The following is an 18,747-nucleotide window of genomic DNA, read 5'->3' as shown; positions in this document are numbered from 1 at the left end:
AGACGTAGCCCATGAGTATATTTTGTTACCTCCCTATCTAGTCATTATGTTTGCAACAAGAATATTGTTGTAATAATAAAAGTTCTTTCTTTTCTTTTTATTTACCTGGCAGTGGTTAATTGTATGCCTTGATTTTTATTTTAGGGGTAAGATTTGCCAAATGATCTTTTCCCTGATTTCTTTATCAACATTTGGGTGGTGGCAGCGGAAGTTTTATTCCCAAGATCTTGTTTTTTAAGATTTTGGGGGAATTTTTATACCAAAGCCTGGTAGATAAGGCTTTGGGGTACACTTGCTGGCCCCCACTTCTGCATTTATCATGCCAGAGTGGGGAAGGAGCCATGACAACTCCCTTAAAGGAATTTGTTGGTGTAAGAGGATTTAAAGGGGGATTCATTTCCTTTATAAAACTGGGGGATCAAACACCTGGCCCCATGTGTGATGTATTTGTCTTATTTATTGAATTTTAAAAGTAGCCTTTTCTTTATACCTATGAGGTCAAACTTTTTTGTCTGTGAAATGAGTGTCACTGCTCCAGTGCTATCTGGCTGAGCTCTTCCACCCAGCAACCCCCACCTTCGCCCCACAGAAGAGGTTGATGGACAGTTTCAACAGCCCCATGGGGGCAGACCGTAGTTTGCAGGGCCACTGTACACAGGTTGGGACAGAGCTAGCTCTCTAGTGGAGTTCTCATTTCTTCTTCCCTCTCCTGTTCCTGCTGTGCCCAAACCCTCACCTTAACCCTGCCTCTAAACATTGCCTTTCCCCTAGGTAAGTGGGCACAGAAACACATCGTGGATCCATTCTGCGGGGGAAGTCAGAGCAGAGGATCTCATGGGAGCCCAGATCTCAGCTCAGGCAGAGGCAGCTTCCCTACTCCTATCCGGAGTGGAACAGGTGAGAGATGAGCGGGGCAGGGGATGTCTGCTATGTTGGGCTCTGGGTTTCATGGCTCCTATTCACAGTCGGGCTGAGGGAGGCAGCATGTCCTGGAGGGGAGCCAGGATGTGCAGCCACATGCAGCTCCTGCAGGCATGCTGAGTTTAAGGTAGCAGCGGCAGCAGTTGAGGGAACAGGGAGCCTCACTGCAGCTCCTCAGCCCTGCACCTCCTGAAGCCCCAGCAGCCAGACCAGGCAAGACAGCCCCCATCTGCCACTCCTCACCTTAGACCCCATCAGTTGCTTTGTAACCTGGGGAGCCAAAAGCGCCACTGCTGCTGTGATCGCTGTGCTCTAGGCAATCGCTCACCCATAAAGCCAGTCAAGCCCACAGTCTCCTCCAGCCACCCTGAGAACTGCTGCTTCTCGGGGCTGGTCCCTTCCCCTTGCTCTCCACCCACTGCTTCCCAGTATCCTGGGCTCCTCCAGCCCTGGGTGAGGGTCATTGCCAGCCACCAATCTGCTGACTTGCCCCATACAAGGGCACCATTTTGGGAGAACAGGGGGGCAGCAGCCATGCATACCAGGATGCTACTTGCTTTTCTTCCCATTCCCCTACCAGGGAGCAAGGGGAAAGTACAGGGCTTCTGTTCCTTCCTCTCACTCTTGGCTGCTGAAGGGAGAAGGCAGAGAAGTAGTTCACAACATCTGTGTAGTTTCTACTGCTGCCGCCCCATTCTCCTGAAATGGTGCCTTTGCCCCCATGCCTCTTCAATCCCTGACTCTGCCTGTGGACCACCCAGGACTGTGCCACAATCCACATTTGGGCTGCAGCCAGAGCACCAGTCAGTGGCCATTGATTTGTTTTAGGCTGTGAGATCATAAGACAGGAAGAGTCTTTTTGTGATACTAGTCTTTTTTGTGACTAGTATGGGGCCTTGACTGCTGACTGGGGCTTTTGCTCTTACCAGCAAACAAACAATGAATAATGTAGGTCTTTATTTTTGAGATGTGGGCAGAGGGTACTTTATTCCCATAACTCAGTGTTTCCCCAATGGTGTTCTATGGAACCCCAGGATTCCACAAAGTGAAAATAAGGGTTCAGCGAGAAAATTCCAAAATAATTAATATTTAAGCATTTATGAATTTTATTGAAAACAATTTTCATTTGTGTTTGCCATGATAAGTGTCCTTGTGTAATGCCAGTTTAGCCAGAGGGTGGGGACGATGATGTCACTACTCAGCGCTGCGTGCGCAATCAGTCAGTAGTGTGATTGCCTGTTATATACCACCGTAAATCCCCGTACTCACTCTCAGGTAGCGTGGATCATGTGGGTGACTGAATACAAATATACTAGCACCACATTGGACAAAGTCGAAGCTTCAGCTGTCTAACCAGTTGCTTATTATTATTCTTATTTATTTGTGGTCTATTTTTTCAGCTCTGTATAAAAGACTTATTATATTCTTTCAAGTTTAAAAGGGTTCCATGGCCAAATAAAATTGGGAAACACTGTCCTAACTGAATTATTAAGAGATGCTTGGCAAAAGTAATGAAAACACCACACAGACTATTTGTGTTTATGCAGGGTTTTGTGTGAGCATGTGTGTGTCTCCTAAAAAGAGTGTTTACCAGGCTGCATAGTTCCCTGACTATAATGTGAATTCCCTGGCAAACCCACCTTGTCTAAGATGGCCTTCACTTTTCTCTTTGCAGATAGTAAACAGCATAATTGCCGACAGTTAAGTTACCTCACAGATCTTTCTTAGCAAGCATGTTTATTCTTATGGAAAAGGAGAAAGCTCATTAAAATGACTAAAAGAATGTATACCCATGCTGTTAGAAGTACAGAAACATAGGTCTGGAAGGAGCCTTGGGAAGTCCTCAAGTCCAGCTGTCTGAGCTGAGGCAGGACCATGTAATTCTAGATCATCTTTGACAGGTGTTTGTCCAACCTGTTCTTAAAAACCTCTTCGGAATGGGAAGCCTATTCCGAACTACGTAGTTCGTGCCGCATGTAGCTGCGGGCACGGAGTCCAAACTAGCGGACATTTAAAAATGGCGGCGCCTGGCAACATGCAAATGAAGCCTGGGAAATTCAAATCCTGGGCTTCATTTGCAAGTTCGAATGCCTACATTAACCACCCTAGTTCAAACTAGGGTGGTAGTGTAGACATACCCATAGATAGCATGTTTTATGCACAACGCTGATATGCCCAGGTTCTGATATCAGACGACTTACTGTCAGGAGGAAAAATGACAACACAGCTGGCTTAGTATCCAAGACATGTACGCATGAAACAAATAATCAACCCAGTGATTACCTGCCAAGATAGTGAAAGAGTAGGCTGGGATTCCCACTGAAGGCAGAGTTAAGGTTATTTGAGACCATATATTGAAAAGCTTTCACTGTAATTTTTTAAATATAATTGTATTTGTTAATTTTTGTAACTCTAGTGGGTTTTATTTAAGAATTAAATTAAGTAGCCAATGAAATGTTACACAATCTACACTGAATAGATAAGATGAGAACACCGGAACCTGGAGATGGTGATAGGGAAACTTCTGTGATTCACAGCAGGAGATTTTGAGGACAGGAATTGAACAGTGGTCAGAGCTTCAAAGATACTTAGAAACAAGCAGCTCTAGATTCTGTCAGTTCATTCTCTTTTGTTGTGTCCTCCACAGAGGAACATTTTGTGAACCGGCACCGAGCAGAACTGATCCAGCGAGTCTGCATGGTGGACAGTGTCATAGACATGCTGCATGGCACTGTGCTGGATGAAGAGCAATACCAGAGCATCCGAGCTGAGAAAACTAATCCAGAGAAGATGCGGAAGCTGTACGAGTTCATGCCGAGCTGGGACTTCAATTGCAAGGAGCAGCTTTACCAGGCACTGGAGGCCAAGAACAAGTTCCTCATTGCAGATCTGAAGAGTAAATAAAATAGGCGCTACACATGCAAACCACTAGATCGAATTTAATTCGAACTACCGTAGCGCTTAATTCGAACTAGGTAAACCTCATTCTACGAGGACTAACGCCTAGTTCGAATTAAGAAGTTCGAATTAAGGGCTGTGTAGCCACTTAATTCGAACTAGTTGGAGGCTAGCCCTTCCCAGCTTGCCCTGGTGGCCACTCTGGACCAAACCAGGGAAACTCGTTTGCCCCCCTCCCGGCTCCAGAGCCCTTAAAGGGGTATGGTCTGGCTACGGTACCCGTGCCAGGTGCAAGCCTGCCAGCACCCAGCCAGCAGACCCTGCACCTGGCACAGCATGAACCAGCCACCCGCTGCCACCCAGACCTCTGCCTCTTCCTGGGACCCGGCTAGCGGCTCCCAGGAGCCTGCCCTGGGCTACAAGAGGTGGGCGCCCACCTGGTCTAGTGCGGAGATCGTGGACCTCATCCAAGTTTGGGGGGAGGCCTCCAACGTCCACGACCTCCGCACTAGACACAGGAAAGTGGCCGTTTAGGGCAGGATAGCTGCCAACCTGGCCACCAAAGGCCACAAGCGAACCCAGGAGCAGGTTTGCATGAAAATCAAGGTGGTCCAGTGAGACCCCCCGACCCTGAGCCCTGAGCTTAGAACATAAGAACGGCCATACTGGGTCAGACCAAAGATCCATCTAGCCCAGTAGCCTGTCTGCCGACAGCAGCCAACACCAGCTACCCCGGAGGGGATGGACCGAAGACAATGACCAAGCCATTTGTCTCGTGCCATCCATCTCCAGCCTTCCACAATCAGAGGCCAGGGACACCATTCCTACCCCCTGGCTAATATCACTCCATGGACCTAACCTCCATGACTTTATCTAACTTCTCTTTAAACTCTGTTATAGTTCTAGCCTTCAATAGCCTCCTGTGGCAAGGAGTTCCACAGGTTGACTATTTACTTTGTGAAGAAGAACTTTCTTTTATTAGTTTGAAGCCTGAAACCCATTCATTTCATTTGGTGTTTTCAAAGGCCAAAACATCTTTTTTGAGATGATGAGACCATGTCTGTACACTGTACTGAAGATATGGTGTACCATCGTTTTATACTTCCCCTCCTCCTTCTTCCCCTGGTTTCCCCCTTCCAGCTCCCTGCTCCTAGGTTTCCTCCTCTCCTCTCCCACCCTCTTTCATCTCCTCTCCCACCTCCTTTTCCCAGTCTCCCCAGAGTTTAATCCCCCCTCCCCGTTTTCTTAAATAAAGAGAGTTTCTATTTTTGAACAGACGTGTCCTTTATTTTTTACATCAGGAAGGGGGGCTAGGGAGGGGTAAGTGGAAGGAGGTAAGGGAGGAATGGGGTACGAGCCCCTGATGGGAAGGACTGGGGTGGCTCTGTGGGCTCCTCGGGGTGGAAGATCTCCTGCAGCCCCCCGAAAGACACCCCCCCAGATGGCAGCCTGTGGCAAGTGCAGCCGGGCTGATGGCCGAGTGCTATGATGTGCCGAGTGTGGGCACTCAGGGCACTCCAAGTCAGGACTGCTTTGCTGTCCCTCATTGAGGTAGACAAGCAAGCTGGGAACCCTGAGAACTGTCTGTCCGGGGTGGGGGTCGGGTCCCTTTAAGCACAGCCCTTGGCAAGCTTGAGACAGCAGCTCCATGCTCTAAGTCCTAACCTAATGCCCTGCTGGCACTGCTTCCGGCCATCCTTAACTTAGGTTCAGATTCCACTCAATGTGAACATGCTAGTTTGAATTAGCAAAATGCTAATTCGAACTAGTTTTTAGGTCTAGATGCACTAGTTCGAATTAGCTTAGATTGAATTAACTAATTCGAATTAAGTTAGTTCGAATTAGTGCTGTAGTGTAGACATACCCTGGCAGACCAGGGGCCAGGTCATGCCAAGTCCCAAGCTAATTCACCTGAGTCAAACTGTGAGCTAGATTCCTTTCCCCCACAAACTGGGGCAGACTTTAGCTTTCCCTCCCTTTCCCCTCCAGAATTCCAGTCTCTGAGGGGACTGAAACAGCCCAGGAAACCATGCGGGAGGGGTGGGCTTAGCTAGCAAGGCTGAGGAGACGTAGTTAGAGAATAGAGCTTTTGGTCAGGTTTTTGAACAGCCTACGCAGCCATGCTCCTGGGCTGGAGATGAACTGGTGTTGAACTCCTCCTTGCTGGAGTCCAGGCTGCTCATGTATGGTTTCATCAGCCACAGGAGCAAGGGGTAGACTGGGTCACCAGGGATTACCATGGGTATTTTTACCTCTCTGAGTCTAATTTTCCTGTTTGGTAAAAAAGTTCAGGCATGCATCTTTCTGAAGAGGGAGGAGTTCCTAAATATGCACATATGCATCTTTCTTGACCATCCCATACTGGTGTCAGTGAAACAGCCCATATGATCCACCAGCACCTGCAGCACCATGGGGAAGTGTCCTTGCAGTTTAAGTACACCATGGCTTTTTTACCAAACAGGAAAATTAGACTCAGAGAGGTAAAAATACCCATGGTAATCCCTGGTGACCCAGTCTACCCCTTGCTCCTGTGGCTGATGAAACCATACATGAGCAGCCTGGACTCCAGCAAGGAGGAGTTCAACACCAGGCTGAGCAAGTGTAGAATGGTGGTTCAATGTGCTTTTGGATGTTTAAGGGGAAGGTTTAGGAGACTCCTGACTAGGTTGAACCTCAGCAAATGCAACATTCCCTGTGGGGGCAGCCTATTGTGTGCTCCATAATCTGTGTGAGAGCAAGGGGGAGAAACTTATCTGGCAAGGTGAGGAGCCCAGGCAGAACGCCTGGCCAGAGACTTTGAGCAGCCGGATGCCCAGCACCAGGGCAGAACAAATCAGAGACGCCTTGAATGCATGGCAGTTCTGAGACTCTGCCATGTGGCTCTCAACAAGTTGTCCCTGAATTCCCTGTGTTTGCTGTTAATCTCCCACCCACCCCCTGGAGTTCAAGCACTAGAGAGATCTGTTGTTCAAAGAACAGAAGGTTTAGCTGAGGGAAAAGAGATGGGAAATGGAAGAACTGGGAACCTAAAGTGGGATTTCCTTTTGCCTCCAGAGGTCTTGGAGAGTATAGCTACCCTTGAGGTCCCCAACCATGTCATGGGGCCCTAACAGACTCTGGGGCCTAAAGGTGGAAGAAATAGGAATGGAGGAGGAGAAACTGGGGTTGTTATCAGGAAGGATGGGTGCTGGGAGGAGGCCCTCTCCAGACATGAAGCCAATCATTCCATAACAGTCAGGGAGCTAAACATGGTCTCCTTGCTATCTGGCCTGCTGCTCCCTAGCAGCTCTTCTCTCCTGGCATTCTGCAATCCAATTCAGGTGCTCTGCCTGCATCTCCTTCATGAGGGAGTTTATGCAGTCCATCTGCTTCCAGAACATGTCCTCCCTTGTCTGCTTTCAGCTGCAGATCTGAGCCAGGTGGGTAGATGCTGTCAGAGGGGGAATACACTACAAGGTGACTACTGTCTCAGCTGCAATGAAAAGTTACCAAGTCAGACATTACAGGAGATAGATTGGGCTAAGCTAACCCTACTGAGTCAGCCTACACCAAAAGGCTTTCTAAAGATAGTGGAGACATGTTCCATGCAACACCAAATGTTTGCTTTAAAATGGGCACCTTACAACAGGTGCACAGAGTTCTCAGGTAAGCATCGGGATGCACTCAGTTCAGAAGCAGGCAGGCATGGTAAAGGGCCAACCAGAGCAGGAGTGTGGGGATGGGAGAGGGCAGCTTCCCTCTGTATCCAGCACATGTGGCTTCCCAGGATAGTGCTTCTTTTCCAGCCAGGGCAGGCAATTTCAGGAGGGAGGTGGGGTACACGGCAGGGCAGCTTCCCACTGTGTCTGGCACATGCTGGATTCAGCACACGTGGCCTCCTAGAAAGAGTTCTTTTTTTCCAGCCTATGCGGGAGGGGTTGATGTGGATCCAGTACAGACAGCTTCCGGTGGAGAGTGCTAATAGGTTCTTCTCCTCCTTCAACCAGGTTGCCATGAGAGTTATCATTCTTCTCTGAATTACACCAGGCGATTGGGAGCCTATGCTGACTGAATGTGGCCATAAACCTCGGCCTTATGCTGCAATGCTTTGTACTGGTTGGTTGGCATGGGAAAGCATCCTACTGTAGAGGATGGAATAAGACTGGTCTCCCTAAAAGCCTTGTTAGAAGGATTAAAGAGTTCCTATGTGAGAGCTTCATGGAGCTGTGCAGACAAGACTCCTGCTCCATAAGGAGACTCATTAACAAGTTGTTCTGCACCCCGCCCATGCTGTATAGGCACAGAGCACACCTCACATCACACCCCATTTCGTTAATCTGCTTGTAGTTAGAAAAAGTTTATGAAATCACCAGCAGTGCCCTCCCCAGGTTGCTGACCTCAGTGACATCCTGGGGGAAGGGGACCGGCACTAGTGTCATGACCAACTCCTGGCTGTCAGGCATAAATGGCTGACTAATCTCCCCCTCATCGTCCTCCTCCTCCTCCCTCCCTCCCTCTGTCACCACGCTGATGCCAGGTGTGTCTTGGCTAGACTCCACGGTCATACTAAAGAAATTGGCCTGGTCCTGCTCCAAAGCATGTTAAGCTTCTTCTGATAGTAGCATGTGTGAGGTGCTGCACCAGAGCATCTGCTCACCCCCTTTGCCTTGTGGTAGGACTTTCTCAACTCCTTGATTTTGACTTGGCACTGCTGGGCATCTAGGGAGCAGCCGTTAGCCAGCTTGCAATCTTGCTGTAAATGTCTGTGTTCCTCTTGCTGGTTCAGAACTTGGAGAAGATGGATTCCTCTCAATGACATCCAAGATTTCCTGGACACTCCACGCTGGTGCTCTTCTGTGCCTTGGGAACTGGATCCCATGGGAGCAGAAGTATTTGAAGTCTTCACAGAGCTACTCGATTTGGCCAAAGTCATGTCTACATGTGGTGTGGTGTGCAGCTTATGCTGGGATGTGCTCACAATGCTTACCACATGGGAAATACAATTCAACTTTTCCAGGGTTTTTTCTGCTCACCTGGTGAGCAGTAGAGGCGCAAACACAGGACAGATCAGTCAGAGCGGGAAGGCCAATAGCCTTGATTTCACTCATCATTGCATGCACACTACTGTACGTTTGACCATGCAAGGACAGGAATAGCATTACTCCTAGTGAAATCAGGAGTAACCAACACCAAATTCAGCAGCTCTTAATATCAATGTGATGGGCTTGGTAGTATGGAACTCATTCTGGGAGGCATTGACAAAAAAAATCAACCTTATGTGGCTAAATTTGATGTAAAGTCCTAGTGTAGACCAGGCTTTAGAGAGGAGAGCTAAGCAAGATGTGAGAAGATGCAGGGACCAGGGAATCTTCTTTTCTCAGGACTAAACTAGGGATCAGCCGTTAGCCACCAGGCAGCTTGCAATCTTGCTGTAAATATAACCTTTTAACCTTTCCTCACAGCTCAAGTTTTCTAAACATTTTGTGATTTTTTTTGCTCTCCTCTGGACTCTCTCCAATCTGTTTCCGTTGCAGGGTGGTGTCGAGTCCCTGAGGCTCTTGAAATCACATCCCAACTCTGCGCCTGCAGTACGTCAACTACTGTACCAAACACACAGCCCTTCCGCTCAGGAAGTGTGACCTAGCAGCTGGAGTCCATAACAGGTGCCCCTTTTCCTGAGGCAGCCTGGCCTAGCAGCCAGAGTTAGTAACAAACACCTCTCTCGCTGGAGCTGTGTGGCCTAGCAGCCAGAGTCAGTAATAAGGGGGTGCAGGTCCCATAGGCTGGGAATTGAGGATGGAGCTGGGGAAACCCGGGCCCTCCTTACTGTTCCAGATCCCAGCCCCAGGTCCTAACAGCAGTGGTAGGTCCACCACAAACTTGGTGGGGAATCTTTCTGTAACACACTGAGCTCCTTGGGATCCAATCTCCTGCTCTGGGCTACTACACACCTGTGTCTACCAGACTACATCTAGGATCCTTCACCCAGATCCTCGGCAGTGTCTTTGGTATCTTGCTGGCTGGTTTTCAGGTCTGGGCCAACTGGTGGTTCACGTCCAGGAGCCCTAGCCATACCTCCTTCCTCCTCAGCAGCCAGTCTGGACTGAGCCTCTCTGCAGACATTTATACCTGGGCTGCAGTCTGAGCATGCCCAGCAGGACTGCAGGGGTTGATTTATTCAGCCAGGTGAGCCTGGTTAAGCCTTGCTTCCCCAATGCGGGGCTGGTACTCCCCATCACATTCCAACACTCTAGCTGATGTCTCACTGGTGCTGAGTAGAGTGGGACAATTCCCTCTGGGGCTACGTCTACACTGGCATGATTTTCCGGAAATGCTTTTAACGGAAAAGTTTTCCGTTAAAAGCATTTGTGGAAAAGAGTGTCTAGATTGGCACGGACGCTTTTCCGTAAAAGCACTTTTTGCGGAAAAGCATCCATGGCCAATCTAGACACGGTTTTGCACAAAAAAGCCCCGATCGCCATTTTCGTGAGCGGGACTTTTTTGCGGAAAACAAATCTCAGCTGTCTACACTGGCCCTTTTGCGCAAAAGTTTTGCGCAAAAGGGACTTTTGCCCGCACGGGAGCAGCAAAGTATTTCCGCAAGAAGCACTGATTTCTTACAGTAGGAAGTCAGTGCTTTTGTGGAAATTCAAGTGGCCAGTGTAGACAGCTGGCAAGTTTTTCCGGAAAAGCGGCTGATTTTCCAGAAAAACTGGCCAGTCTAAACACAGCCCTGGTGTGTAGCTTATGATATGGCTGTCAATGCCTCCCAGAATGAGATTAACCTTTTGCATAACTCCATCCCATTGCTGACACATATTCAATTTGTGAGACACTACAACCACCAGATCCTATTCAGCAGTGCTGCCACCTGGCCAGTGATTCCCCATTTTGTAGCTGCGCATTTGGGGTATTTCTCCTTCCTAAGTGAAGTCCTTTGGCTGTCCCTTTATTGAATTTAATTTTGATCAATTCAGAGCAGTTCTCCAACTTGTTACGGTGGTTTTGAATCCAAATCCTGTGCTCCAGTGAGCTGGAAACCCCACCTAGCTTGGTGTCATCTGCGCATTTTATAACAGTATTCTCCACTCCATTAGAAAATCAGACTGAAAATACCAAATAGTACTGACCTCAGGACTTATGCCTATGGGTCCTGACCGGAATGACCTTCCCATTTGACAACAAACCATGGATAACTACTCTTTCAATGCAGCCTTTAAATTAGTTATGTGGCCACCTTACAGTAATTTCATCTAGACTATGTTTTTGTCATTTGCTTATGAGAATGTCATGTAGGACTGAGCTCAAAGCCTCACTGAATTCAAGCTCTAGCATGTCTGCTGTTTCTCCTCATCTCCTAGGCCAGTCAAAGAAGGAAATTGGGTTAGCTTGACATAGTTGTGCTTGACAAACCCATGCTTGCTAGTTATTACCGTATTATCATTCAGGTGCTTACATATTGATTGTTCAATAGTTTGTTCCAGTATCTTTTCAGATACTGAAATTAGGCTGAATGGTCTATAATTTCCTGGATCATCTTAGTTCTGTTTCTATCCTCTGAGACCTCACCAGTCCTCCATGAGAAGAGAATTGCTGTTTTGAGTTTGGGTCAGGCAGCTTAAGTACACTGCAATGGATTTCCTCAGGTCCTGCCCACTTGAATGCATCTAAGAGATCTAAACATTCTTGAACTTGTTCTCTTCCTATTTTGGTTTGGGTTCCTTCCTCTTTGTTGTTAATATTAATTATGCTGAGTATTCGGTCACTGTTCACCTTTTTAGTGAAGACTGAAGCGAAATAGACATGAAGCACCTCAGCCTTCTTAGTGTCGCTGGTTATTAGCTCTTTTCCCCCACTAAGTAGAGCTCTTGTACTTTCCTTCAGCTTTCTCTTCCTCCTAGGCTCGTCTATACTGGCCCCTTCTTCGGAATAGCCATGCTAATTTAGAACTTTGGAATAGGGAAATGCGCGGGGGATTTAAATATCCCCCGCAGGATTTAAATAAACATGGCCGCCACTTTTTTTCCGGCTTGGGGAAAAGCCGGAAAAGAGCATCCAGACTGGCGCAATCCTCCGGAATAAAGCCCTATTCCGGAGGGTCTCTTACTCCTACTTTCAAGTAGGAGTTTATTTAAATCCCGCGGCGGATATTTAAATCCCCCGCGCATTTCCCTATTCCAAAGTTCTAAATTAGCATGGCTATTCCGAAGAAGGGGCCAGTGTAGGCACAGCCCTAATGTTTTAATAGAATCACTTCTTATTGTCTTTTATATCCCTTGCTAGGTGTAATTCCTCTTATGCCTTAGCCTTTCCAATGTTGTCCCTAAGAGTGCGTCTAGACTACATGGCTCCGTTGAAGGAGCCATGTAAAGTAGTTTAGTCGGCATAGTCAAAGAAGCAAGGATTTAAATAATGCCCGCTTCATAAAAATAAAAATGGCCGCCTCGTTTCACGAGGCATAATGGAGCGGTCGACAAAGGCTTCCTTTGTTGACCACAGCGCATCTAGACTGCCGCGCTGTCCTGGATCAGCTGATTGTCGGCACAGCACGGCGGCCATTTTTATTTTAATTAAGCGGGGATTATTTAAATCTCTGCTTCTTTGACTATGCGGACTAAACGACTTTACATGGCTCCATCGATGGAGCCATGAAGTCTAGATGCACCCTAAATGTGTGTATTATGTGTCTGAATTCCTCTGTAGAAATGTGTCCATCTTCCCACTGTTTGTAGGATTCCTTTTTGATTTTTAGGTTATTAAACAGCTCCTGATGGAGCCATATTGGGTTCTTCCTCATCTTCCTGTCTATCCTTCACAAGGGGATAATATGCAATCATGCTCCTAATATTAGGCATCTGACAAAGTGGGTCTTTGCCCATGAAAGCTTATGCTCCAATAAATCTGTTAGGGTATGTCTACACTACCCCGCTAGTTCGAACTAGTGGGGTAATGTAGGCATACCGCACTTGCAAATGAAGCCCGGGATTTGAATTTCCCGGGCTTCATTTGCATAAGCGGGGAGCCGCCATTTTTAAATCCCCGCTGGTTCGAACCCCGTGTAGCGCGGCTACACGGGGCTCGAACTAGGTAGTTCGGACTAGGATTCCTATTCCGAACTACCGGTACACCTCATCCGAACTACCTAGTCCGAACTACCTAGTTCGAGCCCCGTGTAGCCGCGCTACACGGGGTTCGAAGCAGCGGGGATTTAAAAATGGCGGCTCCCCGCTTATGCAAATGAAGCCCGGGAAATTCAAATCCCGGGCTTCATTTGCAAGTGCGGTATGCCTACATTACCCTCCTAGTTCGAACTAGGAGGGTAGTGTAGACATACCCTAAGAGTATAAGGTGCCACAAGACTCCTCGTTGCCCCTAATATTGTCTCTTTGACAAATTGACAGCTCTCTTGGAAAAATCTTTTTCCCTTAGATTGTCTACCCATAAGACCTCAGCTACCAGTTCCCTGAGTTGGTTAAAGTTACTTTTTGGAAGTCTGTTCTCTTTATTCTGCAGCTGTTGCTCCTTCCTTTCCTTGGGAACACAATATTTGTCATTTCATGCTCATGTTCCCTAAAATGCCTTCCACTTTCAAATTTGTTACTTTCTGAAATAAAAAGTTATCCCCAATAGATCTGAAGAAATTAACTGGAACTTTTGTGTTTTTCCATATCCATTTTCCAAGAGATGTCCCAGTAGTAAAGTCTCCTGTTACTACCAGGCCTTTTGGTTTGAATAATTCTGTTATTTGTTTTTAAATGCCTCATCCAATTACTCTCCTTAATTTGGAAAAACATCTTAGGAGGCACTTGTAGAACTTAGCTCTCTTAGACCCGGTTCTGCAAAGACTTACATGTGTGCTCTAATTTTATACTTTGTAAGTAGCTGTGGAACCCATATAACATATGAATGATCTATGGTTTTAAATTGAACTAAGTCAGCTTCCAGCACCAAAAAGAACAAGATCATGAGGAAGAAGCGTTGTAGGGTTAAATTTGTAGCAATCTTTTGAACAATTATTGTTTTCATTTAGGCTATGTCTACACTGGCATGATTTTCCGAAAATGCTTTTAACGGAAAAGTTTTCCACTAAAAGCATTTTCGGAAAAGTACGTCTAGATTGGCAGGATGCTTTTCCGCAAAAGCACTTTTTGCAGAAAAGCGTCCGTGGCCAATCTAGACGTGGTTTTCCGCAAAAAGGCCCAGATCACCATTTTCGCGATCGGGGCTTTTTGCGGAAAACAGTACTGTGCTGTCTACACTGGCCCTTTTGCGCAAAAGTATTTTGGAAAAAGACTTTTGCCCGAATGGGAGCAGCATAGTATTTCTGGAAAAACACTGACGATCTTACATGAGATCGTCAGTGCTTTTCCGGAAATTCAGGCGGCCAGTATAGATAGCTGGCAAGTTTTTCCGCAAAAGCAGATGAGGGCTTGCAGCATGTTCCCAGCTGAAGTGCAGACTCAGCCTGTATCGCAAGGTAATTACCCACCTTCCTCCCATAGTTTTCTGGCACTTTCCCAGTCCTAAAGGCTTTTATCAGTGAAATCCATCCCGTTGCTCTGCAGGGGGCGGGGCCCATGTAGAAAACTCAGAAGAGGAACAGCCCTGTAAACACTGCTTCTCTCTCACAGGTTATTGATAAGAACAAAGTTTGTTTATTTCAAGCCAAGGAAGCGGACAGGAAACAGCAGAACGTTTGTACGTGTGAACGTGTTTTCTATTGCAACACTTGAGAGCCACAAGCTTCCTTCTCAGGGTGCATTTTGAAAGCCCAATTCAACCTCAACCAGGTCTCTCCAGAGACTCAAGGTAAGCCCATATTGCAGTGCATTGTATTTCAATTGAACTAAATCAGTTGTAGCTTTAGGAAGAGATTCTAAATGTCTTGTATTTAAACCTTAAGGAAGAAAAATGTTGCTTTTGTTTGCAAATACAGTCGCAGGTCTGTGTGTGGGAAAGAGAACAAAGAGAACGTCGCAGTCCTAATGTAAACTTAGGGAGGACTCGAGCGCTGAGAAAATCACTTAAAGGAGAACTTCAGCCCCTCTGCTGTGCACTTTAGTGTCTGAATTCAAACAGGAGTCAATCCAGGGCCGGCTTTTGGGAAAATGGTGGTCTGAGTGAACTTGTATTTTGATACATCCGCCCCCACTCCGGGTATGATGACCCCCTATTTCCCTTGGTCCCCATGGGCTCCACAATCCCTGCACCCCCATCCTGTTCTCTCTTTGCCATTAACTCCTGCTCCCTCCTACTCCATAACCCCTACACTGTGCCCCTGTGCTCCAACCCCTTTACCCCTACATCTGCAGTGTCTCCTTCACCCCCACCCCTGCATTTCCCTCCCTCCTGAGCCTCCAACCCCACCCCTACACTGCCAATGTGCCTACCACACCACTTCCCTGCTCAGTGCCCCCTCTCCCAGAGACCTCCTCCACAGATCCCTGTGCCCAGCACCCTCCCACCCACAGCCCAACACCTCTGACTGCCCGGCACCTCATACTCCAGAGGAGATTCTGCACCAAAACATTAAAAATTCTGTGCACAGTATCTTGAAAGTCTATAAAATTCTGTAAATTGTATTTGTCAATACAATAAAATAAAAATGTGGAGGCTCCAGTTTGGCAGTGACCAGCATAGGCTGCTGGCAGCATGAAAGTGGGAGATCACACTGCAGCCTTCTGCTCCTGCTGGGGTAGGGAGGTGGCAGTGAGACCGCTCTGTGTGCATGTCAGAAGGCCACAGGGAAGTGTTTTACTAGATGGCTGGGATGTCAGCCATGACCCAAAATCCAATTGAATGACAAAAAAGAAATAACCTCAAAGGGGTATCCATGTTAGTCCGTATTTGCAAAAACAATGAGTCCTGTGGCACCTTAACGCACATTTACACAGCAGGGCTAACCTCAAAATAAGCTACTCAACTTGAGCCACACTAATTGTATAGCTTATGTTGAAACAGCTTATTTTGACTTTTGATGTTGTCTACACAGCAGTTATTCTGAGGGAGAGCACTTTTCCTTCCACTTTCCTTAGGGTACGTCTACACTAGCCCTCTAGATCGATCTAGGGAGGCTAATGAGGGTGACTGGAATTGCAAATCAAGCCCGGGATTTGATTTGCATGTTCCTGGCCAGTCGCCATTTTAGAAATTGACTAGCCTGAAGTAACTGCCTGCGTCTATACGCGGCAGTGAAACAGGATTCCGATTTAAAGCCCCTAATTCGAATTAGCTGGTAAACCTCATTGCAGGAGGAATACCAGCTAATTCGAGTTAAGGCTTTAAATCGGAATCCCGTTTCACTGCCACATATAGACATGGGCAGTTACTTCAGGCTAGTCAATTTCTAAAATGGCGACCGGCCAGGAACACGCAAATCAAGAGCGGGATATTTAAATCCCGGGCTTGATTTGCAATTCTGGTCACCCTCATTAGCCTCCCTAGATAGATCTAGGGGGCTAGTGTAGAAGTACCCTTACTCCTCGTACCATGAGGGTTACAGGAGTTGGAGTAAGCAGTCCTCCAGCTCGACAATATTTATTGTCAGTTATTCCGAAATAACTCTGCTGTGTAGACATAGCCTTAGAGACTAACAGATTTATTAGGGAATAAGCTTTTGTGGCTACAACCCACTTCATCAGATGAATTGGAGTGGGTGTTACAGTAGCAGGGGCATATATAAGGAAGAAGTTGCTTGTGTTAATGAAGCTAATCAAATCAGGGTAGAAGCGGGTCATTCACAGCATTTGGTGAATATATGCCCCTGCTTCTGTACCTTCCACTCCAGTTCATCTGATAAAGTGGTTTTAACCACAAAAGCTAATGCCCTAATAAATCTGTTAGGGTATGTCTACACTACAAAGTTAGTTCGAACTAATGGACGTTAGTTCAAACTAACTTTCATAGGCGCTACACTAGCGCTGCGTTAGTATGAATTTAATTCGAACTAACGGAGCGCTTAGTTCGAACTAGGTAATCCTCATTCCACGAGGATTAAGCCTAGTTCGAAATTACTAGTTCGAATTAAGGGCTGTGTAGACCCTTAATTCGAACTAGTGGGAGGTTAGCCCTTCCCGGGTTTCCCTGGTGGCCACTCTGGCCAACACCAGGCAAACTCTACTGCCCCCTTCCCGGCCCCGGAGCCCTTAAAGGGCCATGGGCTGGCTACACAGTTTGTGCCAGTTGCAAGGCTGCCAGCATCCATGCCAGCACACCCAGCAGCTGACACCCCATGAGCCAGCCACCCGATGACACCCAGCCCTCCCCCTCTTCCCGGGACCAGCCTGGCGGCTCCCAGGACCCTGCCCGGGGCCACAAGAGGCAGGCGCCCGCGTGGTCTAGTGCGGAGATCGTGGACCTCATCGAGGTTTGGGGGGAAGCCTCCAATGTCCACGATCTCCGCACTAGCCACAGGAACGCAGAAGTCTACGGCAGCATGGCTGCCAGCCTGGCCTCCAGGGGCCACCAGCGCAGCCGGGAGCAGGTGATCTGGAAAAGCAAGGATCTGCGGCAGTCCTACTCCTGGGCCTGCCTGCCAGGGGCCGACCTGGAGGCGTGCCCCCACTTTCTGCCCCTGTACCGTGCATAGTGTGGCCGAGGTGGGGGCGGGAGGGAGATGTCCCCTGCCTCTGTGTAGAGGGGGTGTGTGAAGGGAGAGTGTCCTGCTGGGTCCCACCCCGGGGTCGGCAGCGTGTCAGGTCTCTTCACACATGCATGTGCCTATTGGGCCACGGCCCCTGGGTGTCACGCAGCTGGAGCCACCTGCCCAAGGGTGGCATGGCACATGCTCACATGTGCACAAGCAGCTGTGTGATCCATGGGAGGCATGGCCTACACACGCAGTCCCTGGTCTCTCTCTCTGCCTCCCCCCTGGGTAGGGGACAGTGCTGGCACTTACCTGGTATGGCATCCCTGGATGACCCTGCCGACTCTGGTGCTGGGACAGCTGGTGGTGGCCCCTCTGCTGTGCCCGGGTCAGGGCCCTCCGGTCCCAGCTCGCTGCCTCCCGGGCTGGCGTGGACCACCCCGCCCCCCAGAAGTCGGTCGAGGGCGGGGAAGTAGGGGCAAGTGTCAACCTCTGCTGCGGCGCCGCCCCTGCTGGCCCTGGCATATGCCTGCCGCAGCTCTTTCACCTTCAGGTGCACCTGCCCTTGGGTGCTGCTGCAGCCATAGGCTGTTTCTCAGTCTAGTGCAGAGATCATGGACATTGCAGGCCTCCCCCCAAACCTCAATGAGGTCCATGGTCTCCGCACTAGTCCATGAGAGCGCGCACTGTCTACGGCCCCTGGCTGGCCCCCCTTGGTGCTGGGGGACTGGGCGGGGGACGGCTGGCTGCCACTGGCTGCCTGGCTCATCCTGGGGCCACTGGGTCAGGGGCAGAGACTGCTGGTGGGCCTTGCTCTGGCAAGTGCCATCTGGCCAGAGTCTACCCCTTTAAGGGCCCCGTGGCTGGGGGAGAGAAGAGGAGTTTTCCTGGTTTGGCCCTGAGTGGCCACCAGGGGAAACTGGGAAGGGCTGGAGGCCCCCTAATTCGAAATAAGTATCTACACAGCACTTATTTCAAATTAGCTATTTTGAATTAGGTGTTATTCCTCATAGAATGAGGTTTACCTAATTCGAAATAAGGGCTCTGCTATTTCGAATTTATTTCAAAATAGCAGTTTGTATGTGTAGACAGCTATTATAGTTAATTTGAAATAACATCTGTTATTTCGAATTAACTCTGTAGTGTAGACATACCCTAAGGTGACATGGGAGTCCTCACTTTGTAAAAAAGCAATAGCTGATACCAATGGCTAAGTCCAGCCTTCATCCAGTCCCTTGGCTGCCACTGCTCTGGGCCATCACCTCCCAAATGGCCTTTGCATTTCCCTCTAAGCCTGAAAAGCAGAGAGGTGCTTGGGATGAGCAGGTGACTAAGAAAAGGAATTCTATTCAGGCAGCCCCCTT

This window comes from Pelodiscus sinensis, chromosome 4, assembly GCF_049634645.1.
Source record: "Pelodiscus sinensis isolate JC-2024 chromosome 4, ASM4963464v1, whole genome shotgun sequence".
NCBI lineage: Eukaryota > Metazoa > Chordata > Testudines > Trionychidae > Pelodiscus > Pelodiscus sinensis.
This window is presented reverse-complemented; position numbering follows the sequence as displayed.